The 24,565-nt window shown below is 47.5% G+C and overlaps 1 non-coding gene and 1 pseudogene across 1 annotated transcript; one reads left to right on the top strand and one right to left on the bottom strand.

Moving 5' to 3' along the window:
- Positions 1 to 13,763: 13,763 nt before the first annotated feature.
- Positions 13,764 to 23,455, bottom strand: LOC119037927 (keratin, type I cytoskeletal 19-like; annotated as a pseudogene).
- Positions 23,456 to 23,673: 218 nt separating this feature from the next.
- On the top strand, positions 23,674 to 23,780 carry LOC119038001 (U6 spliceosomal RNA). Its single transcript, XR_005080332.1, has one exon. It is a non-coding gene; the product is annotated as a U6 spliceosomal RNA (small nuclear RNA).
- The last annotated feature ends 785 nt before the right edge of the window (positions 23,781 to 24,565 follow it).

The following is a 24,565-nucleotide window of genomic DNA, read 5'->3' as shown; positions in this document are numbered from 1 at the left end:
TCCGTGCCTCGGCGGGCCAGCGCCGCTCTCCGCAGGCGGCCGCGGGGATCTGCGGGGTCCTCTGCGCCGCACTCCCCGCCCGCCAGAGCTTCGGGAGGCGCATCCAGCCCACGATGGCGCGCAGGCGGCCAAGAGCCCTGCCAGAAGGTAGGAGACGATGCGCGCGGAACGAAAGGAGACCCTGAGGTCCTTCGGGCTCCGCTCAAGGCCGGGTCTTGCAGAGCTGTCCGTTCTCGGCCTTTCATGCAGGTCACTCGGGTCACTCCAGGGGAGGGAGCAGTGCAGGCCCAGGCGAGACGGCGGAGGACCGAAAGGCCGGGTTTTACGAAAGAGGGGCGCGTTTAAGTCATGCCCATATCCCCGTTTCTCTCTGGTTAACTAACAGGGGTCCTCGCAGGGTTGTCTGAAGTCGCCGTACTAGGTCTAAGCATGTGGGCTGCCTCCTCCTCGGCGTTGGGGCAAAGGGGAAAGGGCACCGATCAATTGCTGTTCCCGGGTCAGAGCGCAGAACTCTGGCAGCGCGCAAGAGTGGCCCGGAGAAACTAGGCGGCGGCGCTTCCTCCTCGTAGGCCTCCCGCTACGGACCTCAGTGCCCTCACGCCCACCCGCTGGTGGCCTGAGAGCCTTGCTTCTTTTTTCCAAGTGCTGAGCAAACTTAGAGGCGATTGTAGGGCGGAGATTAGGGCAGGACGGAGATGGGACTCAATTTGGGGAGACGGCGGATTTTTACTACGCAAACCGCTCGCAGAGGAAGGAGTGTGATCCTCCCCTTCAGAGAGGTAAGGAAGTGTCCATAGCGCCTTCCGTCTCCTACCAACCAGGGAAAGAGGCATTTATCCCCGTTCTTACAGACTTAAAAACCGCCAGTGTCCGGGCACACTCATTCCTCCCAACCTTTCCCTGGTACAGTTGCTGGAAGACAACAGGAGGCTGCGCTTCCGCAGGGACGCTGGCTGCGTTTGTGGTGGTGGCTGGGCGCGGGCGGCGGGGACGCGGGAGCAGATCTTTTCGGACAGTAGCGGAGCCTGCCAGAGGCGCCGCGGGAAACCGGGAAGGAGTCCCCGGTCGGTTTCTGCAGAGGTGCTCAGACTAGCGCGGTACGAAGACTTCACCGCAGATCTGAGAGTGTCTCCGAGTTTTTGAATAAGGCACCCTCCCCTGCGCACGCCATCATGCCTCCTTGCACTTGGTGCATTGCTCTTTTTAAATGAGATTTACACTTCGCCCTTGCTTTCCTGCGGTCCTCCCCTGTACCACCGACTCCCGGGAGCAGGAGCACTGTACCGCGAGTCACAGCTCTAGACCGCACGTTTCCACGGTCGCAAACCATACCTCCTCTCTCGGCCTGAGGGTTTTTAGTTACCCGAAGCAACGCAGGGCTTCACTGGGTCTCTTGCGTCCCTAACATTTAATGAGGCCGCGTAATTGTTACCCGTTCGCCGAGGAGACAGCGGTTGGATTTAGGGGCATTTTTTAAGTCATTTTCATTGGGACAAAGGAGTGTGCTGTCCCCCGCCCCACCCAAGGGCAGGGCCCGGGTATCAGCCGGGTCCAAGAAAAGGAAAGGGGTTTGAAAGTTCTGTTCTCTGGCAGAGGGGACTTTCTGGGAAGAGGTCACAGGGACCTTGAGGTCATCCTCCTCCAGCTATTCAACAAGCTCCCCAGAAGCCCACTCCCGGCACAATGGGGCCTCCCCCCCGCCTCCACCCTAGGTTGCCCCTCGATCTCCAGGATCTCCACCCTGTCCGCAAGGAGGCAGGAGCCGAAGGCAGTCAGGGGCGCGGCCGCCTCCTCCTCCGGCCGAAACCCACAAGTGTCCGAAACGCGCTAAACAAACCATCAGCGGCCTCGTGTCTCCGGATACTGTGGCAATAACAAATGCGACGCACGCAAATTGCCCACCTCGTGTTGCTACGCGATTGTTCGTCAGCCCCGCACGCACCGCTCAGCATGGGAGGACCCGGAGCGGCCGCGGGCGGCTGGCGAGCGCTTAGGTCGGAGACGCAGTAAACACGCCATTGATTTTCCCTATTATCACCCAAACACGATTTCACACAAAGCAATCACCACGCAGAAGTCTATGAAAATGTGTTTGCTGAGGAGTCAGTCGCCCTGGTAATAACCCTCATTTTTAAGATATTAAAGAATGCATAAGCGGATTCTACATGCATAAGGTATATTTGCAGTTCCGCATCTAGCCGGGCGCTTTTGCGCCGCAGTCATCGCTAAATTGATTCATAGAGCATAGATTAAATTGCTTCTCTGGTGTCAAACAGCGTGCCCAAATTTAGCGCGTGTGTTTGGGTATCTCCTCCTGCCCCAAGATACTTTCATCATGGAGAAAAGCGTCGCCCACTATCATCACGCACACGCACACACACACACACACACACACACTCACACTTGCAGCGTGGCTCTTTAAAAAATGCACCTACGGCCCCAACTTCTTACAGTTTCATGGAACTTTCTTTTCAATTCTTTCAGCCTCTTGCCCTGTCACAGAGCAGAGTTCATAATCAGATGCGTTTCGATAGGGTTTTTCGTGACACGTGCAAGAGGCTGGCGTGTCCTCTGCAGAGGTGCGGAGCTCCTGTTGCAAGGCCGCTTAGAGGGGTCAAGGCCATTAGGGACAGAGCACAGAGCCGGCGGCAGCCTGTGCGCAGCATGCAGATCCCGCATGGTTTCGACAGCGCAATTCGACTTTGTATTTGGGGGTTAAAAAAAAAATCCAGTGCCTCAAAATTCGTACTCAAAACGGGCTCAACGGCCGTGCTGCTCTGTCAAGGACACCTCCGGTAGCCTCAGAGAAATTTCCCTGGGAGAGTAGGTGGGCGGGGGCACGAATGCCGCCCCGCTAAGGGGCAGCGCGCACCAGGGCTGGGGCCCCGCATGGAGCAGGAGGTAGAGGCGCTTACTAGCTGAGTTTGGCTGGGAGTTTTGCAACATTCCAGATACACGCACCGAACCCCTAAGGACGGAATAATCAAGGTGTTAGGAAAGTTCAACATAACACTGGGGGTAAAGAAGAGGGTGTTGAAAAACGACATGTTCCCAAAGCATCAGAGAGAAAAAAGAAGAAGAAGAAGAAGAAAAAAAAAGGAGCTCCGAGTTTCGAGGGTTGCAGAAAGAAATCCGCTTTCAGCGGAGCTATTCACTAAAGTTTGTTTCAAAGTGACTGCACCGTTGCTTGTGCAAATCACAGAATGCAAATGACGATCATTTGTTCTCAGTGGAACTTTCTCTTGAAATGATTAGCAAAAGTCAGTCATTTGAAAATTAGAGCAAATGCACAGACGGTTCCTCGATAATCGATATCAGCTTCTAAAGTTTTCATTCATGTAAACCTCATTAATGAAGATCTTTTATTTAAACGTCAAGGGGATTTGAAATTTAGAGTAAATTATGAAGCTTGTATGTCTAGCCAAGTCACGGGTCAAATGCATTTGTAAAAACTGCTAAAAGAGCATATGGTTTTGAATTTTTCTACAATGACTAGTGTTTAAATAAATTGCTTGTACTGCTTAACTTCATGTGTAATTTTGACAGAAATTGGCCTATAGCCTTTTGATATGTAAACATTTCAGCCTTTTATGCGGCATAAAAAAGACACTTGCTTTTTAGGATCAGCCCAGGCAGTCACCCTGTAATTCAGAAAGCTGGCACCGACCATTACCGTTCTTGCTAGATTTCAACTTTCAAGTGGCAGCCTCGGGGAGAAAAAAAGCAAGAAAGAAAGAGGATATTTCAAAAGCAATGTCCATTTGAGATTAAAAGCTGCAAATGAGGTGAGAACGTGCCACTTACTATCTGAAAGGGATGGATAAACCATAGTTATTAAAGAACATTTTCTGTCATTCTTCTTTAAGCCGGCCCATCTGAGGGGACACTTAAGCGGGGCTGGGACTGACTGGCATGTCATTAAATGCTTGTCTTAGAGGCAAGCCAATCAGTCCAACATACAAATAGGTGTTAAGAAATCTGGGTATCGCTTTGGGATGTTTCCAGCGAGATGGCTCCGTGTCCCAGAGCCATTAAGATGCAAAAATCACTCTGTCTCCAAAGAGACTCATCTTGGACATGGAATTACTGGACACAAGTGGCAGATCTGAGCCAGGCACAGGGTCTTTCTCCATGGGAGGCTGCTGCTGGGAGAGAAGTCGGGGCAGGGCACGGTCCAGAGGCCACTGTGGGCTGCCAGGGTTTCCGAAACACATACATCTGCATAAGCCCATTTGTTGCTAACATAGCCGTCTCCCATCAATAAGCATTGGAATGTGGATTGGTCCGCAGGTCGCCCAGGGGGTGCAGAGCCAGTGCCCCGCGGTTGCTAGACAGGGCCCACACGCTGTTTCCGAGTGTGTGGGGACAGGGCCCGCACCACCACCCTTCTGTTCTCCCCATTCTGCCCATGTTTATTGTGCCTGTCGGCTTGTCACACAGAGTTTCCCAGAGACACCGTTCCTTTGCGAAGTTTTGGAGGTATGGGGGGGACGAGGACACTCATGAAGCAATGGAGACCCGGTTCATCATCACGGCTGAACCTTCGGAGCAAACGGAGATCCCCTTTATCAAAATGGGGTTGGGGGCATGTCATTAAGAAAAGAGACCCTCAGGCGAGCCAGAAAGGAACAGACACATTCCATGACCTAAAGAAGCCACCAGGCTTTTGAGTTTTTGTTTTTTGCTTTTGTCTTTCTAAGCATTCTACACCCTGGTCTAAACTTCCTGTTCATTTTGATATGGATAAGGGTAATTTTTTGGTTAACTACAGTTTTAAAGTCTTTGAAAAGCAATTGACTTGCTAATAAAATAATTCCGAAGCTTTAAGCTGCTTAACTTTCAGAAACTTACCCTCAAAACTTCGTGATTACAGTTATCAAAGCAAGGCATATATTTTGGGTAAAAAGGGAACACTTAATACTTAAAAGATAACTTGGGAGGCTGAAGAATTTTCTTCTTTATTTTTTTAAGGAAGAATATTATAAAATAAAACTGAAGACTATAGGGAAAGATAGCCATGTATGTGTGGCCATAGTACATATATAAAATTTTGGGTCAAGAGAAGTTAATATCGCTGGAGAGGTGTGCAATATGCTGCTTTGCTGGTGCATTTGTATCTTTAAAGAGGGTTTGATGAAGTGGACATTTGCTGATAGGCCATCTCAAGAGCTGGATGCGGCAATTATATGAGGTAGCATTGTGTGTGTGTGTGTGTGTGTGTGTGTGTGTTTTAGTAATTTTTTCTTTTTGTTGAGTTTATTGGGGTGATATTGTTGACTCTTTTCAATCCTGGGAGTGAAGAAACTACCCAGCACCTTCCCAGGAGCGTCTTGCCCTTGAAAGCAGTCACTGAAGGACATTCCAGGTTGCTTCAGCGTCACTGTCCGGTGTGGTTTGGAGCAGTTTTCTGCACTTCTGGCAGGGCACTTCCTGGGGCCCAGTGACTCCTGCCTGCCTTTTACAGATGCAGCCTGACTCCCTCGCCTATAGCTCATGTGCAGAAATCAAGGTTTTTGAAGCCTAAGGAGTCAGACAGAGTCAGGGAAGTGGGGGTGGGGGGGAGAGCCACTTTTAGAGGTCACAGGTTGTGTCACCTGTTTAATGCCACCATCAGAGTGATCTGAAGCTGTGACTCAAGCTGGCCTTGCTGTGAGCAGAGGAGGCGGAGCCCGTACTGGCCTGTCTGGAGACTTTAGGCCAGTTCTCTGCTTGTCCCTGATGGGGAAAAGGAGAATTCCCAGGGACAACCCAAACTTTCAGTTTGTTTGATTTTTGGTGGGGCGTTCATGGTCTTTTCTTAGTCAGGAATACACTGCCCTACACACACACACGCGCACACGCACACGCACACACCCCTCCTTCCCTGACCTGCTGCTCCTTTGTTTTACATGCCTGACCATTTCTGAACCAGTCATTTCCAATATCAGCCAGCTCCTTGGTCACCTCCTTCCTGAAGCTCGTGTTTATTTTCTTGTTTTGGGTGTCTGCCCTCTGCCAGGGAGCAAACCTGAATGGTGCTTGAACCAGGATGTGGATTTGGTTTCAGTTAGCAGGAAAATTCTTTCTGCAGACCAGAAGGTCTTGGCTTTAAAAATCACAGGAGTCCATCTCCCATGCTCTTGGGTTGTTTGTAATTTATGTATTACGGGGAAAGTCGTCTGTTCATAGTAATGATAGCTCAGGGAATTCAGTATATGAGCCAAACATAGGACAGTTGAACTGAAAAGCACCCCTTCTTGTCTACATGATCCCTCGCAGGATTTTCTTTTCTTCACAGGTTTTTTTTTTTTTTTTTAAACAGGTCCCTAAAGAACATTTTATTCCCCTCTCATAAGTTTTGTAGATATAGTCATTTTCTGCTCTGCCTGGTAGGTCAACGCAATATTTGCAAGTAAAATGATGACGTCAGAACACATTCGTGCCCAACTAATGACAGTACTTTCTCTGAAACTCTAGAATTCTGGAGTTATTTGGATCTTAAAATATCTCCAGTTGACTTTGAGACGGGAACATAAGTTTTTGATAATGCTGTCCACGTTCTGATTCTAAGCCTTGGCCATTCTCCCCCCACCCCGCCCAAACCCTCAGAAACTAGCTTTCCAAGTTAAACTAGACCAGGGTGACCGAGTGAAAGTCTGACTTGAAATAATTTTTGAAAGAACTCGTTTGCCGTTCAAGCCTTGCCGTGCAGGGGAGCGGCGGCAGGGCGGGCTGCTGTTCAGAGCCCTTGCTCGGCAGAGGAATTCGGCACTTCCGATGAAAGATGGATATTGAATATGTGTGGCGAATGCACACCGCTCCATGTTTCAGGGAAGTTCTTTATTGAATATTTCTCGCTCACAGAGCCGGAGTCACTGTGAAATCTCCCTTCTTGGGTCCATGTCAGGGCGGGCCCAGCCTCCCAACCTGGTAACAAATTGCCTTTTTATGGGTTCGTGTCCTAACTGAGAGCAAACATCTGTGTCCTGGGGCGCCGAGCGGCCTGAACTGGTGCCGAGGGCCCGTGTGACCGTGTGGAAATCGGCGCAAACTGTTGGTTCAGTTGCTCTGGAAAATGGAGCCCGTGGATCTGGAGCCCAGTCCTGAAGCTCTGGCCCAACAGGCAGAGAGACCATCTGGGTGTCCCCAGCGGATGGTCGCCACACCGTCTGCTGGTGGGACCTGTGTCTGAAGAGGACACCCAGACCAGACAGGGGTCATTATCTGTCCGCGGTCTCCCAGCTGAGGCCTGAATTTGAGCTCAGCTCTGTGCAGCTCCAAGAGCCACCCTCTTTCTCTAATCCTGTGTCAACTCTTGTCAAACAACGGAGATTCCCAGTTCAGCCTGGCAAGCAAGACCCTTTGCTCCCTGGCACCGAGTCCCTTTCCTGCCTCCCCTCCCCATGGTCCCTCGGGACTCTTAGCTGCCCGAGGGCTCCTGCTCTCTCTGGCTCTGTTCTCTCCTCCTCCATGGCTGTTTCCTGCTGGTTCTGATGTCCCCCCCTGGTTTCCCTGTCCTGCCGTGGGCGTGTGTCCCCTCTCTCACTCTGAACACCTGGAGGTACTTGTTGGGATTTCCTGTGCCCCAGAACGAGTTTTCCTGGAGGTAGAGGTGTCTGACCGGACTGCAGGGGAATCAGCATGGATTCAGCTCTGTGTCTCCCACAGCTGGCCACGGGCCTTGGCACAATGGGTGTGCTAACTAACTCTTTGTTTAGGGAAAGAATACATTTTCACCTTTGCCCCCACCCCCCTGCTTCTAGATCTCCCCAAATTCCAGGCCAAAGACCATTAGCAGGAGAGTGTTAATTAAACACAGTGGGTGCCCTCCTGGAATAAAGAAAAGGGGAGGAGAGGGAGAGGCCAGTCTCCCCAGAAGCTGGCTGGGGTCGTGGTGAACACCTGGGTCTCTCCAGCCACACCTGTGTACACAGGCCGGCATGCCGGCTGTCACCTCTGAACCTGAGGACTGATACGTCTGAATGGAGTGTCCCATGGTGGGTCCCGAATGAAGGAAGCATGAAGACTCCCCCAGACCTGCCTGGTTACGTCCCCGTTGGAGCCTTCCTTTTCCCCTCTGTGAACTGGGGGAGCAATCTGGACACAAAGTGCACCTTTCCTCTTAGCTCAGACACCTGACACAATTCCATGTGATTCAGAGTCCCACTGTCTTCTGGGAAGACAACTCCCTCTCCTGCTGGTGCTGCCGGAGGGGCAGAAAGGTCAGGATCTGGCTCCGGCCACCTAGCGGGTGCGGGAGCAGAGCTGCCCGGACACCACTGGCCTCCCGTGATGCTTTCTCCTGGCCGTGGGAAGGTGAAAACGGCTACCTCTAGAGGCCTAAGCGGTGACGTGTTGTTCAGCTGACTTGCAGCTTAGGTGCTTGTGAGCTGCGTGAGCTGGAACAAGCCCCATAAATGCGAGGCTCGGTCTTCAGCTCTGTAAAATGGGGATGGTAGGGACCCCTTCAGAGGGTGAGAAAGTGAGGGTAGGAGGCCAGCTCTCACCAGGCAGCTGCAGTCATTTCTACGGTGCCAAGTCCCTAGCACAGTAAGAGGTGGGAAACGTTAAGGCCCCCAGCTCTCCCACACAAACAGTTTAAGAACTATATTCATCAAGGTATGGAGAAGACTTGCTGCATAACAAAAGGTTAAGTCCTGTGGGAGAGGGGTAATGTTCAAGGGAAACGATGTTTTCCTTAGGTATTGAAATTCTCTACTTCATTTGATTGTCAGATGAAAGCAATGGGGGCGGGGCTTTCCTGATGAGGAAACCGAGGGCCAGAGGCGCCCGGTAACTCTCTCCAGGTCTCAGAGCTGCAAGTCAGGGTGCCCTCATTCCTCCGTGGGCCTCCTGGGAGCCCAGGAGCTCCGGCCCACGGACCCCTCCTAGTGCAGCCTGGCCTTTGCTCCTTCAAACAACCGGCCACTTCAGCTCTGCTTTGAGAGGAATCAAGGCCACTTCCAGCTGTGGTGAATCTGAGGAGGCCCAGGACCACCTCCTGGGAGGGCGTGGCTCCTCCCTAGGTGAGGCGGGCCTCACCCTGCATCTGTCTCCACTGGCCCAGGAGAACCAGTGGGAAGGGGTCAGTTTTGAGGTCAGAGTTGAACTGTAACCTCCCACCCACCAACCCCCTGACCTACTGATAGGCCTAACCACTCTACCCAAGCACATGCGACTCAGAGATTAACCTGCTAAAGGTAAGGTTTCAGATCCCCTAAGTAAGTCTACCCTGAAATGCCTTCCACTCTTACTTGCATAGTCAAGGTTTTGTGGGAGGATATTTATGGCATGGAAATAACCTAAATGTTCACCAGTAGGGTACTCGTTAAAAAAACCACCGCACGCTCATACCAAGTACCCGCACAGACATTGAAGACAGTAGAGAATCTTATGAGTGCTGAGATGGGAGAATCCCAGGATGCACTGTTATTGATGAGTGACAAAGGCAAGTCAGAGGATTCCAGCATAGTCTCACTCCTGTGTGTTTCCACCCACGTGACAATGCATGACTTTCTGTGGGGTCGTGAATGTTAGTGAGTTAATATTTGGAAGGCAGTTAAGACAATGCCTGGAACCTAGCCCGTGTTATATCACATTTAAGAGAGAAATAAAAAACACGAGAGAAAGACCCGGAAGGTCCACCGCCCAATTAAAGTGATAACCTGTTTGTGTGAGGAGGGGCTGGCGTGGGGGGCTGGGGAAGAGGGACTGGAGCCTCTTCGCCAACGTTTTTCCTTTTTTGCACAAAGACAGGACCTTTGTGTTCTGCTTGTGAAATAGAAGTTAAATAAGCATCCAAACCCAGGATCTCCAACGCAGGAATCTCTTTTCCTCCTCCGCACCGGCAGCGGCAAGGTCAGACAAAGGACTTGTGATAAGGACCTGCCCAGCCCGTCCCTCCTCACTTCCTCCACTAACACTTCATCCCGGGCAAACAGCATCCTTGGGAATGTGGCCCCCCTGCTAATGACGTGCTCCCCTGGGTGCCTAGACAGCAGCTGGACAAATTTCAGGTTTCAAGTCTCAAGACCAGATTCAAGTCCCAAAACTCGCCCTTCGCGTGGGTTCACTTATCTCTGCAATGAGGACCTCGGTCTTTGCCTCGTGTCCCACTTCATCTCTGAGAAACAAGTAGGGGGTATGTGTGTAAGGGGAATTATTAACACCTGTGTCCCTTGGCCCCTGACTGTGCCTGGCAGGGGCACAGTGGGTGTTCATGAAACTGGGCTGGAAGCAGTGAACGAGGAATTGAAAGTAACAACAAGCATGAAATTAATATTTTTGATCTTCCACGTTCATACTCATGGGGCAATGAACAGGCATTTCTCATCTACCTTCTGGGTGCTGGGAAGAAGAGGAGGAAGAGGAAGAGGAAGAGCCCCCGACTTGGTGGAGCTCACACTCGCAAGAGATTTCAGCAATGAAAAGTGATGGCAAAGGAGGAAATCTAACAGGTAGTGTTAGCAGTGAGCAGGGACAGGCGGTCACTGTCATGGTTCAAAGTTAGTGGGAATCATGTAGACCCGTGACTCAAATGTAGACACAAGTTTGATTTTCCCGTATATGTATTTATATATTCTGCCAGGCCTTTTTTTCCCTAGTGAGCCTGCTTTTTCTGTGTTGCCGATCTTGGGGAGTATAAGCCATGAGGTTTTGGACCAGCCACCCTCAGATAAACCTGAGCTCACGTCCCTGGTTCATCCACTCAGAGCTGGTTCATTGGGGTGACAGATCATTACCAGGGTCTCCGGGTCTGAGGATTCATCCACGTCAGACAGCTTGTTGGGGTGTCGTTGCAAGATTCCAGCGCACAAAGGGGATTCAGTCAATAAGAACATTCCAGGGACAGCAAGATACCGACCTGCACCCTCCACCCCCCACAGGCTGGTCTGAACTTTGACCTGAGGAGGCAGCCTGGGTGTCCGGATGTGGCATTTTACCAAGGCCTTAAACACTTCTAAGACTCAAGCCATTGTATGGAAACTCAACTGGGCTCAGAGAATTAATCTAAGTCTTCTTCAAGGAGAAAGATAAAGAGAATCTCAATAGTATTTCCTTATCTTTAATATACTTTAAAATCCCTGTAATTTGCATTATTATCCCCATTTGCACGGGAGGAAATGTGCTCCTCAGATTAAGTGGTCCTCCAGGTTGTAAGAAGGAGGCAGAAGTGTTATGCAAACCCAAATCGGCTCAGAGCCTCCATTCTCTTTGCTTAGCCCCCAGCCAGGCAAGGAGGAAATTTCCAGCCACGGTTTTGGTGTTGGCAAGACTCTTGTCTGTATCAGTTTGCTTGGGAAAGTTTTTCAACCTCTCTGGCCCTCAGTTTTTGCAGCTGTAAACTGGGGTTAACTGTAGTCCAGTCCATATACACTGTGAGGACCAGAGGAGTTTGTTTTGAATGGCTTCAGCATGCGTGGTGGCCCAGAGGCCGCGGCTCCGTGGGAACACAGGGTCTGGATTCACAGAAGTCGAACTCTGACATTGGAGGAAAACAATTCACACTGCTTGTGTTTTTTGTTTTTTATGTGAGCACAAGAGAGTGATATAGGCAGGGTGGGGCGAAAGTAGATTTACAGTTGTGGGTATGCAAAACAGTTTATTCTTTTACTATTATTTATTAATTATTGTATTACTTTCCATAGGAACCACTGTAGACCTACTTTTGCCCCACCCTGTATGAACAAAATCACTCGCCGACCACAGAAGCCTAAAGGTCTCATTCCCTGAGAACGGAGGCGCTAAGTGGCATGTGTGTGCACAGATACACACGCAGCCTCAGTGTGGTGCATAGTGGATGCTGAGATAGAGCTCGTTAAGAGATACGGTGAGCAGACCCTGGCTGGTGTGGCTCAGTGGATTGAGTGCTGGCCTGCAAACCAAAGGGTCACTGGTTTGGTTCCCAGTCAGGGCACATGCCTGGGTTGCTGGCCAGGTCCCTGGATGGGGGTGCATGAGAGGCAACCACACTTTGATGTTTTTCTCTCTCTTCATCCTTTCCCCTTTTTCTAAAAATAAATAAAATCTTAAAAAGAGAGAGAGAGAGAGAGACAAATGGTGAGCAAGGGGACCCAGGATTGGAAACAGGCACCTGGCTCCTGAGCAGATGTAGGTAGCTGTCTTCTAGATCATTCTGCCTCCCAGGGGTGCCGCCGAGACCCGCTGAGACAGGAGACAGCACTTTGCACACGCCCCGGAGGATTGCAGGATTTGGGAACCATCATCCCAGCCCTTCCTCCTTGCAGTACTTGGGACCGTGGAGTGTTGAGGAGAGGTGGGGCTGACCACAGGGGTGGGATGTGGCCAAATCCCATTACCCTGGTCCCCTCTGAAAAAGGGCTGTGGCAGCCCTGGGGTGACCACCTGGGGCAGACAGATTGACAAGCGGACGGCTGCTCAGAGCTGGGAGTCAGGCCCTGCGGGGTTGCCTCCAACAATGGAAGAATGTGCTGGGAATATTTTTTTGCCCTAATGATGAGAATGTTTAAGGTTTGCTTTATTGGCAGCTGACAATACTATTGACTCTAGTACCCTGCTGAATGTTACCATGGTGTTCCCTAGCACGGGAATCAAAATGTGCCTGCTGGACCTAAGATCGAGCGAGGACTGACGTTGACGCTAAGGACAGGGCTGCTTTTAGGGTTAGGCTGGGGTCTAGAGTGAGGCCAGACAAGGGTCAGAGGCAGGGGCCACCAGGGGAGTTTGATGAACCTCAGACTTAGTTTGGGTTGGCTTTCAGGACTGAACAGACCGCAGAATTGTTGCAGTTACGAGTCAACTCAGATGAAGTGCTTGGCATTTACTTATCTTTTCCTCAATTCTGAGACGCACCTTTGCCGTTATATAAGCATTTTATTCAACACATGTATGAAGTTAGGGTTTGATGGTGAGCTGTAATTAAATTGGCAGCACTTTTATCTTTATTTATACACGGAGAATAATGGTGCCTCTTACGCTGGACGGCCGACACCTTTGGTTAGAGGGAATACACGGTATGTTGCTATTCTTGAGCCGTCTGTCCCGCCTGGCGAAGAGCATGCGCATTGGTTTGCTCAGATGGGCCGCTATGCCCCGCCTCCACTGTGCCCTGGGGCTCCCTCCACGGCTCCAGCACGTGTCCCATGGTGTGTGCGGCTCTCTGAATTGATAGTTTTTATCCTGCTCCCGTGAGATCCTCTAGAGAAGGAGCCGGTCTTCCCCGCACCTCCCTCCCCACTGGGCCCTGGGGCCCAGCACAGCGCTGGGGGTCTGATATGAATGGTGGTGTTAGTAAAAGCCACCGTTTATTGGGCACTCACCATGAGTGAGCATTTGCCAAAAGCTTTACATTCATATTTTCATTTAATCCTCGTAATGGCTCTCAGAGGTAGTTATTATGATCACTGCTTTAATTTATATATGAGGAAACTGAGGCACAGAAAGCTTAAGGGGTTTATTCAATGTCACTTTTTTAATAGTGTCCTTGGCGGCAGCTCTAAAGGCAAATTTGAAAAAAATAATAGCTTTATCAAATCTACTTCACTTCCCATAAAGTTTATCCTTTCAAACTGCACACTTCACTGGTTTCTAGTGGTTACAAGACTGGTTGGCGTTGCGCATGCCCACTCTCAGGCGCGCCATCCTCCTGCACAGAAATCCCGTCCTTTGCGCTCCAGCCTTCAACCAACACGAACCTGCCGTCCATTCCTATGGGTTTGCCTCTTCCAGACATTTCCTTTAAATGGAATCATACGCTATAAGACTTTTATGCCTGGCTTCTTACCGTGTTTTCAGGGTTCATGTCATGTCAGCACTTCATTCTGTTTTAAGGAGTGATAGTCTGTTGTGTGGACAGACCACATTTTGTATATCCATTTATCAGTCGATGGACATATAAGTGTTTTACACCTTTTGGAGGTTGTCACTAATGCTGCCATGAATATTTGTGTGCAAGTGTTTGTGTGGATGTGTGTTTTCATTCCTCTTGGGTATGTACCTAGGGGTCAAATTGCTGGGTCTAAGGCACCCCTCTGTTTAACCATGTACCGGACTAACGGCCAGACTCTTTCCAAGACGGCCACAGCATTTGCAGACTCGCCAGCAGGGTATGAAGCTTTCAGTTGCTCCATCTCCTTGTCAACACTTACTACTGTCTATCTTTGTTAATTGTAGCTATTCTAGTGGCATAAAGTAGTATCTTATTATAGTTTTGATGTGTGTTTTCCTAATGACTAATGGCAGTGAGCATTTTTTTACATGCTTAGCGGTCATTCGTATATCTTCTTTGGAAAAATATCTGTTCCAATTCTTTGCCTATTTTTTAAAATTGGGTTGTTTGTATTTTTATTGTTGACTTGTAAAAATTCTCTGTATATTCTGGACACAGTTCTCTTATCTCTTATATAAATACTTCTCTCATTTTGTGGATACTTTTCCCTTTCCTGGTAGTGCCAAAAATTATTCCCAATGTGGCTATACCTTTTGCATCCCTATCAGCATTGCATATTTATATATTTATTCATCACCTTTACTTACCAGTATTCAAACTAATAAATTGGTTCTCTAGTGAACTCCAAGAGTGACCAGTGCATTATATTTTCTTCTTCTGAGTATCAAGGGTTCATGGATTTAAATTTATTTTGTGTTTCAGTGGACTGAAATAATTTTCTACTGATACTCACATTTTCCTGTCTGTGGTGGGTGGGGACCTTTGCAAATTTGCTCCTGAGTCTTATATGACAAGCTGTTCCAGATCCATCTCATCCATTCTTCTGCCCAAGACCCAGAGTGCACCATTCCTGGTTTTTTAAGTGAGAAACAGTATTGGGAGACCATAATCGGGTTACTGGGGATGATTATTTATTTTGCTTGGATATTGTTTCTAGACCTTTTCAGTAGGTCTTGAGTAAGCAGAGTTAAAAGATACAATTTTTTAAAAGAGCTAAAATAGATCATGAGTTTGTACTGATGCTTCTAATCCTAATTCAGGCTACATTTTACCTTTTAAATGTTCTATTTCTATCTCTTTTTACCTACATCAGAAATCCTGGGTCCAACTGCCAACTGGGGGAGATAAGGTAGATTCGCTGGTAAGTGTAGCGCAAACAAAACTAGCTGACATTTATTGAGTGATTATTATGTGCCAGGCCCCATCCAGTCCTCGAAGCCAGCCTTGGAGCAAGCTATTATTTCACAAGGGGAGCCTGAGGCACGCGGTGGGGGGGTGAGGGGGGGTGGGCAGAGGAAACTGCCCAAGGCAATAACCTCACATTAACTTTATTTCCTCTGAAAAGAAGGTATCTTTTAAGATAGGACTTTATCTAAAGCAGCACAACCTTTTTGGAACCAGGGACCTTTTCCCAGAGATGGGTGTGGTGCCGTGCGCGGGTGGGGAGGGTGGGGGGTTCTAGAGGGATGGGTGCAACCGGAGGAGCTCTCCTGCTGCTGACCTCCTAGGTCATGGACCGGTGCCGGGGTTTGGGGACCCCCGATACAAGCAAATACAGCCCTTGTGTTCCCCTCACTCTCTTTTTCACAGCTTTAAAAATGACATGCAACCATCCTAATAAAAATGGAATCAGGACAAGAATCACCCACGAATGTTAAAACCTCTGGGCAACAATTGTTGGGAAATGTGGTATTTATACAGACTCGAAGCCTCGTGCTAATGACGAAAGGAGACCACCGAATTTCTCATAATGAAGTGGGAAAAATCAGGTGAGCCTCGCCTTGGTCAGTGTTCCCCGTCCCCTCACTAGGACAGGATGGACCACCACTGCAGCCCCTCGGGGGATGCAGCAGGAAGGACGCAGTGTCATTTACGTTGCACATTTGCAAAACTCTTGAAACTTGAATTCATGATAAAAACGAGGACTCAATTAGAAAATTCAGGTGGTGGAGGACTGTACGAAACAGCTATACCCTACTCTTCAAAAGTAGCAATACCGTGAAAGGTCAAGGATGGCTAAGGCATTGACCCACATTAGAGGGGACCAAGGATGACACGCAACCCCTAAATGCAACATGGGATCCTGCTTTGCATCCTGGATCAGGGAGGTTGCCAGAAAGACATGTTGGGGGAATTTGAATGCAGAATACATATTAGATAACAGCATTTTTAAAGTGTTAAATTTCCCGATTTTAATAATTGTAACTATTCCGTTAGAGAATGACCTTGTTAAGCAATACAGACTGACAGGTGACCAGAGGGGAGGGGAATAATGGCGGTAAGAAGTGGGAGGGACTAGTCAAAGAATGTGTTTGAATGACCTTTGGACTTGGACAACAGGGTGGGGGACTGACTGTGGGAGTGGTGGGGAGGGGGGCAGGCGGGGCCTGGTGCTGGTGGGCTGGGTGGGGAAGGGCAAAGGGGGAAAAATTTGGACAACTTGTAATTGTAATACATATTATAACACAATTGTAATAGGATAACAATGAAATTTTAAAAAAGAGAAATACATACTGAAATTATGAGGACGAAAATGTCATGATATCTGTGATTTACTCCCAAATGGTTAACCAAGATAACAATGATAGGTAGAAAAACTATGTGAACTTATGTTTTACCATGTACTGTCATCTACTGTGTATCACTGAGTCTCTCCTACACGTACACATGTATGTTGTCACGGACAAAACCAAGTACATGCCCCCTCATCCCAAGGTTGAGGGTTTTTCATGGATAACTTCACCTAGAATGAGTTTTACCTTATATCCTGAGTTCAGATCCTAAACCCTACGTAGGAGACAAGGCATCTCCAGGGTAATTATCTGTCAGTGACAGATGATCGACCTGCAATGGCCTTGGGATTGGGGTAGGTTGAGGCTGGATACTCGCAGTGGGTAGAAAGGACACAAGCCAAGGGACAAGGCTCTGTCCTCAGGCCAGCAGTCCCCGGTGTGAATCACAGTGTTCATGACGAGGGAGCTGGCCCGGGGCGCAGCGGGGGCGGCAGCTCGGAGCTTAGCCTGTATTGTCCAACAGAAAGAGAACTCGAAGCACCGTGGGACTTAAATTTCTCTAGTAGCCACACTGAAAAAGCAAGAAGGGACAGGTGAGCTTCATTTTGATACTATATTTGATTTAACCTAACATATCTCAAACAGACCACGTCAATATGTACCCAATATAAAAATCTTCAATGAGCTATTTTTCATTCTTTTTTATTTTAACTACATCTTTGAAATCTGGGATGTATTTTACCTTCACGGCACATTTTAACTGGGACCAGCCACATGTCAAGTCTTCAGTAGCACCTGTTACTGGTGACCACGATGTAGCCCAGCACAGGATCAGACTAGGAAACAAGTGGTAGGTTCCAATCCCAGTCCCGCCACTTTTTAGTTTTGTGAACTTTGGGTAAACAATATAATTTCTTTAATCCTTAATGTGTCCTGCACTGTAAAATGAGATTGGACCTGGGAACCCATCTCTTAGGGTTGTTTTGAAGATTAAAGTTAACGATCTGTGTAAAGTACTTTATGGAGTGTTTGTTCACTCATTCATTCACCCTCCCTTTAATTCATCCATACACCTGATGCATTCATACACGCATTTCTGGTTATACCGAACACACCACTGAGCAAGATCTGGATGATGCTGAGATGGTGATAAATGCATCTTAAAGATGCTGGGCAGAAGCAGCATCCTCTGAGATCACCTGGAAAATATGATGACTCCTGGATCAGAGGTGGGCCTTTCTGCATCGTGCCTGGATTGGCTTAGGGACCTGATTATTCCACAGTCCTTCACCCTACAAGCATTTGCTGTACCAAATAGTTGTGCTTGAAGTGTGACAGGAAGTAGCACTTGCACGAGATGCCAAAGCAAGCAGAGAGGAGCTGGAAAGTGAGCCAGGCAAGGAGCTTGGAGGTGTGGGAGGCAGGGAAGGGCTACGAGGGACCGAGAGACAAAGCCCACGGTGAAAAAGATGGGAGGCAATGTACAGTGTCAGGACCATCATGTGGACCAAGTGACCAGGAAGGGTGAGCTGTGTCTTGCACAGGAGGAAAAGAGAGGGAGATGGCATTTCTGAAAGGAAAAACCATCACGTGAAGGTCAAATATCAGGAAAGCGCTGGGGAGTTTGGGGCCTGGACAAGGCTGAAAAGGCGGGATTGGGGGAAGGTGGGGCATGGTTGAAGCTGGAGGACAGGTGCACTGTGCAGGGGCGGGTAAAGGTATTAAAGGAGTTTGGACTGTTATCAAATGGCATTAGAAAGGAGCAGGAAGGAAGCTCTTTTGGCAGAGGAGGGGCCCCTCTCAGGATAAGATGGATGATGATCAAAGAGGAACTTGCCTGGGTCTCAGCTGGGGGTGGAAGAACCAGAAGCAGCCCTGTCTCGTCCCTGGAAACCAGATTCCTGGAAACCAGCCCTGGGGGGGGGGGGGGGCGGGCGGCGGGGTGGGGAACCAGGCTTGGCTCTCCGCCTGAGTTTAAGAGATAACAGGGGGCTCCGTGCTTGACAATGGAGTGAGGGAAGAGGGCTGCCTTGGGGGCACTGAGGAAGAGAATGAACAAATTTCCTCTAATAAATCTGGATCATTCCATCCTGGTCCTTAGGCACTTGCACTTGCTGTTCTTGTCTGTTACCTAGAAGTGGAAGCCCAGTCTTCGTGCTCCTGCAGCTGCCGCTTTCTTAGCAAGATGGTTTTCTCATTCAAACACCACCTTGGCTTGCCGGGCCACACTCTCTAGCACTGTTGTCTTCTCATCCTCCTCTTCCCCCCCCCCCCCCCCCCCCCGCCCCAAGGTGTTTTCCTGTCTTCAAATCCTACCTCCTATCACCCAAAATCATCTTATTGGGTGTAATTGTCTATGTCCTTCCTTAGAATGTCATGTGGTCCATCGTAGGAATTATTCTTGTACCCTGTTCTCCCTCCACCTTTTTGGACAGTATCTATCATCTACTAGGCATTTAAAAGATAGCTGTTGTCTGAATGAATGACTACATGGATGGAAGGATGGAAGGATGGAAGGATGGACACCTTTGGTGACTCTCAATGTAATTAAAACTTGGATGGATGGAGAGACCGCCCAAAATCTAAAGAGAAGGTGCACATTTTTTGGTGTCAATCTACTTCAGAAATATTTCAGGGCTGGACTTGGTCTTCTCGCTGACTGTGCACTTGGCACGTGGAGGTGAGAGCTAAGGAGTTGTGACCCTGCTGCAGAGGATGTGAGGGGCTACCAGGAGCCACACCCAGGCTACACGGATGGCTGATTTGAACTGCATGTTCAAACATTTTTAACAATGAGTTGCCAGCATTTAAAAATCTCTAAAGACTTCAAATAACAAATGTAGATATCTATTTTCACTTAGCCCCAAAACGCGGCAATGCCAGGCCTGCAGTTCTACGGGGCAGTAATTGGCTGGAGCTGACCAGTGTTTGCCACCATTTAATCTGGTCTTTGCTGTCCAGCCTCTGGAAACCCACCTGGCCACCTCCTCATTCCCATCCTGGCCTCGTCGGCCTTTGGATTTGCATTTTTTCCTCAAATGCGCAAAATAATCATCTCAAGTAGTGGTTCCCCAACTCTGTGAAGTCTGAGGACTCCTTTGTAAGTAAATAATTTTCCCTGTAATCATAGAACTAATACATCCTCAGAGCAGGAACTCAAGAGGCACAGAGAAGGAATAGAAGATAATAAGTATAATCCACATGCCCAACATGTGTGAATAAGCACTGTTGACACTTCGTGGATGTGAGAACCCCTAAAATCTTCATGGTCCTCATACCCTAATAGTTTTGTACATGGTAAATATTGACTGATTAAAATAAGATATAATATAAAAAAAAACACTAGGAAGAAACACAAAGTAAAGAACATGTGCTTCCTTCCACCCGTTGGTTGGCCACAGCCTTTGGGGAAATAGCCTTGCATGCCCACGGGCACAGAGGACGGGCTCACCTGGTTGGCACTCCTTGCTGCCCACAGGGAGGTTCAGATGTTTGGCTTACCTTGGTGGCCCCATAACTTCTAAGAAAGTATAGTAAAGACTGTAAAGTGAGCCACCTTGGTATTATGGTGCTCTAGGCCCACTAAGGCACTCTCTTATCACAATTCAATCTTGGCTAATGATGGGCGTATTGGAATTAATTATTTATTAACCCTTAAGAGGAAGCTCTTAAGGGTTAATACATAAGCAGTTAAATGAACAAACAATGTCAGAAAGCTGAAACCAAAGCAAGGGGTGGTGTATGGTGAGGGAATAATGTATTAATAACAGTAAGATAGAATTGTCCTCAGGTCAATGAGAAACGGAATTGTGGGCTCTTAGAAGAACAGAGCAGCTGAATCTGAGACAGCCACACCGAGCCCTGGATTCTCTAAAAAACAGATAAGAAAAGAAAAAATAAGCATTGAAAAAAAGCAATTCAAATGATGTGAACAAAGTCCAGTTTTTTCAATAATCACCATAAATTTAAGTGGAGTAAACCTATCAGTTAAAAGACAAAGATGGTAACTTTAAAAAAATTTAGTGACGTATTAATCATTAGAAACAATTGAAACTAAAAACAGAAAGGCTGTAAGAAAAAGGAAGATAAGAAATACATGAGACAGATAATGAACAGCAATAAAATAACTTTTAAAATATGCAATGTTATAGATAAAAAGGGTCAACATATAATATTCCAGTCTGCCAGTAAGACATGATAGTTGTAAGCTACACCCTTTTTATTAAGCCTCAAATATATAAAACAAAAATTGAAAATTAGTACAGGGAGGAATAAACCAATCTACCATAATAGTAGGAAATTCCAACATACTTTTATTAATTATTATAAGTCAAACAGATGGAATATTAGCAAAGATATAGAAGATTTGACTGAGATTTAATAAACAACAAATAACGCTCATTCTTCTCAAGGATTGTGGAAACCTGTGTTTTAAGATTTCTTACCATTTAAAAAATTTGATTTTTAACTTAATTGCATTGTGGTCAGAAAACATGGTTGAAATTTAGACTTTATTTAGCCACAACTCATTTGTCATTATATTGAAAATAATCATTATCACACAGATACTATAATTCTCTGATTATAATGGAATTAAAAAAGTAGAACTAGATAATGGAAAGACACATTTCAGTAATCTCCTATGTTTGAATTTTTTTTAATTTAATTTTTTTTATTTTATTGATTATGCCATTACAGTTGTTCTATTCCCCCCTTCATTCCCCTCCACCCTGCACCCCCCCAGCCCCCACCATTCCCCCCCTTTAGTTTATGACCATGTGTCTCAAATTCTTTAGATTCTATATTTCCCATACTATTCTTGTCCCCCCATCTATTTTCTACCTACTGTCTATGCTACTTATTTTCTGTACCTTCTCCCCCCTTCCCCTCCTCCCACTCCCCTGTTGCTAACCCTCCATGTGATCTTCATTTCTATGGTTCTGCTCCTGATCTAGCTGTCCTCTTAGTTTGCTTTTGTTTTAGGTGTGGTTGTTAATAACTGTGAGTTTGCTGCCCTTTCACTGTTCATCTTTTTTTATCTTCTTTTTCTTAGATAAGTCCCTTTAACATTTCATACATTAAGGGCTTGGTGATGATGAACTCCTTGAATTTGGTCTGATCTGAGAAGCACTTTATCTGTCCTTCCAATCTAAATGAAAGCTTTGCTGGATAGAGCAATCTTGGTTGTAGGTCTTTGGATTTCATGACTTGGAATACCTCTTTCCAGCCCCTTCTTGCCTGAAAGGTCTCTTTTGAGAAATCAGCTGACAGTCTGATGGGAACTCCTTTGTAAGTGACTGTCCCCTTATTTCTTGCTGCTTCTAGGATTCTCTCCTTCATTTTAATCCTGGCTAATGTAATGATAATGTGCCTTGGTGTGTTTCTTCTTGGGTCCAACTTCTTTGGGACTCTCTGAATTTCCTGGAAGTCTATTTCCTTTGCCAGATTGGGGAAATTCTCCTTTATTATTTGTTCAAATAAGTTAAAAATGTTTCACTCATTTCATGATGGTAATATAACTTTAACATCAAAACAGTATGAGGTACCATATGAGAAAGGAATACCGCAGGTAAATCTCATTGATTAACATAGATGCAAAACCCTACCTAAAATATTATCAAACTGAAACTGACAAAATATGAAAATGATAATGGCATGATAACTGAATTGGGTTTAATCCCCAAAATGCAAATGCAGGTGGTTTTCTTTTCTTTTTTTCCCTTGGGCCATAAAATTTTATTGACAGGCCAGAGGAGGAGCCATAAGTAAAGGTCCCGCCCCTTCCGGCCCCTACCCAGGAGCGTCCATCCCTCTGCAGGAAGCCGGAAGCCGGAAGCCAGGGAGGCTATAGGACTCAAGGTCGGGCGGCGGCGGGTTGTTACAGGCATCCTGGCCTTCGCCCAGACTGCGGTGGGTGTTGATCTCCTGCTCCAGTCGCATCTTGGCGTCCGTGTATAGGCATGCCCATCACTGAGCTGGGCTTCGGTGCTGCCGATCAGCGCCTGGATCTGTGCCAGCTGGGCTCCAATGCGGGACTCCGTTTCTGCCAGTGTGGCGCGGCTTTCGTGCGGAGCTGAGACCGCAGCTTCCTCTCCAGACCCTGGAGGCTGCGGGGCAGGTCAGTGACCTCTGTCTTATTGGTCTGTGGTTGCTCCGTGTGGCCAGCGACCTCCTGGTTCAGCTCTTCCAGTCTGGATGGTGAACTGGGCTTCAGCATCCATCTGGTTCTTCTCGGCCATGACCTCAGACCTCATATAGGCTTCTCCCATCACTCAGGATCTCAAGACTAGTTCAACACCAGGAGTGGAATCCACCTCCGCATTGACTGGGCCACCCACCTGGCTCCTCGGGACACCGATTTCCTCCTTGTGGTTCTTCCTCAGGTAGGCCAGCGCTTCCTTCAAGCCCTCAGTCTGCATCTCCAGGTCGGCTCTGGCCAAGGTCATCTCATTCGGCAGCTTGTGCAGGCTGTCCATGTCGGCCTCTGTGCTCAAGTGCAGGACCTGCTCCGTCTCAAACTTGGTTCCGAAGTCATCCGCAGCCAGACGGGCATTGTCATCTGCAGGACGACCTTGGAGTTCTCAACAGTGGCACCAGGAATCTTGTCCCGCAGCTTCCCGATGATAGTAGTGGCTGTAGTCGTGGGTCGACCTGGGCCCCTGCTTCTGGTACCAGTCACAGATTTTCACCTCTAGGTCACTGTTGGTCGCCTCCAGGGTGCACACCTTCTCCAGGTGGGAGGCCAGGCTGTTATTAAGATTCTGTACGGTCAACTTCTCGTTGCCCACCAGAAACCAGTTGGACCCAACCAGGGTGCCCACATAGCCATCGGGTCATAGCCCTCAGAGGCGGACGAGGATATGAAATGGACAGACAACACCAACATGCCGTGGCCGCCAGAGCCTCAGTGGATGCTGGGCACCTGGTAGGTGACTCCCTCCCCAAAGTGTACATTGCTGCTATCCACTCCCCAGAAGGACGAGGAGGCCGATGGCTGGCGACAGCTGTAGCTTGATTCCAGATCATGTATCATGGAATATATACTTGAAACCTAGATGACCCTATTAACAAATGTACCCCCATAAATTGAATAAAATAAAACCACAATAATATGATTTTTGTAGAGTCTACAAATTTTTAAGATTAGTGAGAGTTTAGCAGAGTACCTAGATCAAAATCAATAATAAAAAAAATTAATTGCATTTCGATACACCAGCAATAAGCAATTAGAAAATGTACTTTCAAAAATGAGTGCTCACTTCAGCAGCACATATACTAAAATTGGAATGATACAGAGAAGATTACCATGGCCCCTGCACAAGGATGATATGCAAATTCGTGAAGCGTTCCATATTTTTTTCAAGGTGGATAAAAGACTTAAATATAAGCCGTGACACCATTAAAGTCCTAGAAGAGAACATTGGCAAGAAAATCTCAGATATTTCACGCAGCAACATTTTTACTGATGTGTCCCCTAGAGCAAGAAATATAAAGGAAAGAATAAACAAATGGGATCTCATCAAAATAAAAAGCTTCTGCATGGCTAAAGAAAACAGTATTAAATTAAAAAGACAACCAACTGTATGGGAAAAACATATTTGCCAATGATACCTCAGAGAAAGGTTTAATCTCCAAAATATACAAAGAACTTAACAGGACTCCACTCTAAAAAGACAACCAACCCAATTAAAAAATGGGAAAACGACTTGAACAGACACTTCTCCAAGGAGGACATACAGAACATCCAGAGACACACGAAGAGATGCTCAATATCATTAGCTATCAGAGAGATGCGAATTAAAACCACAATGAGATACCACTTTACACCGGTCAGGATGGCTATCGTAAACAAAGCAACGAACAACAAATGTTGGAGAGGTTGTGGGGAAAAGGGGTCCTTAGTTCACTGTTGGTGGGATTGCAGACTGGTACAACCATTATGGAAAACAGTATGGAATTTTCTCAGAAAAATAAAAATCGACCTGCCTTTTGACCCAGCAATTCCACTGCTAGGATTATATCCTAAGAATCCTAAAACATCAATTTCAAAGAACCTATGCACCACAATGTTCATAGCAGCACAATTTACAATAGCCAAGAGTCGGAAGCAACCTAGGTGCCCATCAGTAAGTGAATGGATCAA

Source organism: Artibeus jamaicensis, unplaced genomic scaffold (genome assembly GCF_021234435.1).
Source record: "Artibeus jamaicensis isolate MK-2021 breed Jamaican fruit bat unplaced genomic scaffold, CSHL_Jam_final contig_444, whole genome shotgun sequence".
NCBI classification, from domain to species: Eukaryota; Metazoa; Chordata; class Mammalia; order Chiroptera; family Phyllostomidae; genus Artibeus; species Artibeus jamaicensis.
The sequence above is the reverse complement of the archived record's forward strand: the minus strand, read 5'-3'. Positions and strand labels throughout refer to the sequence as shown.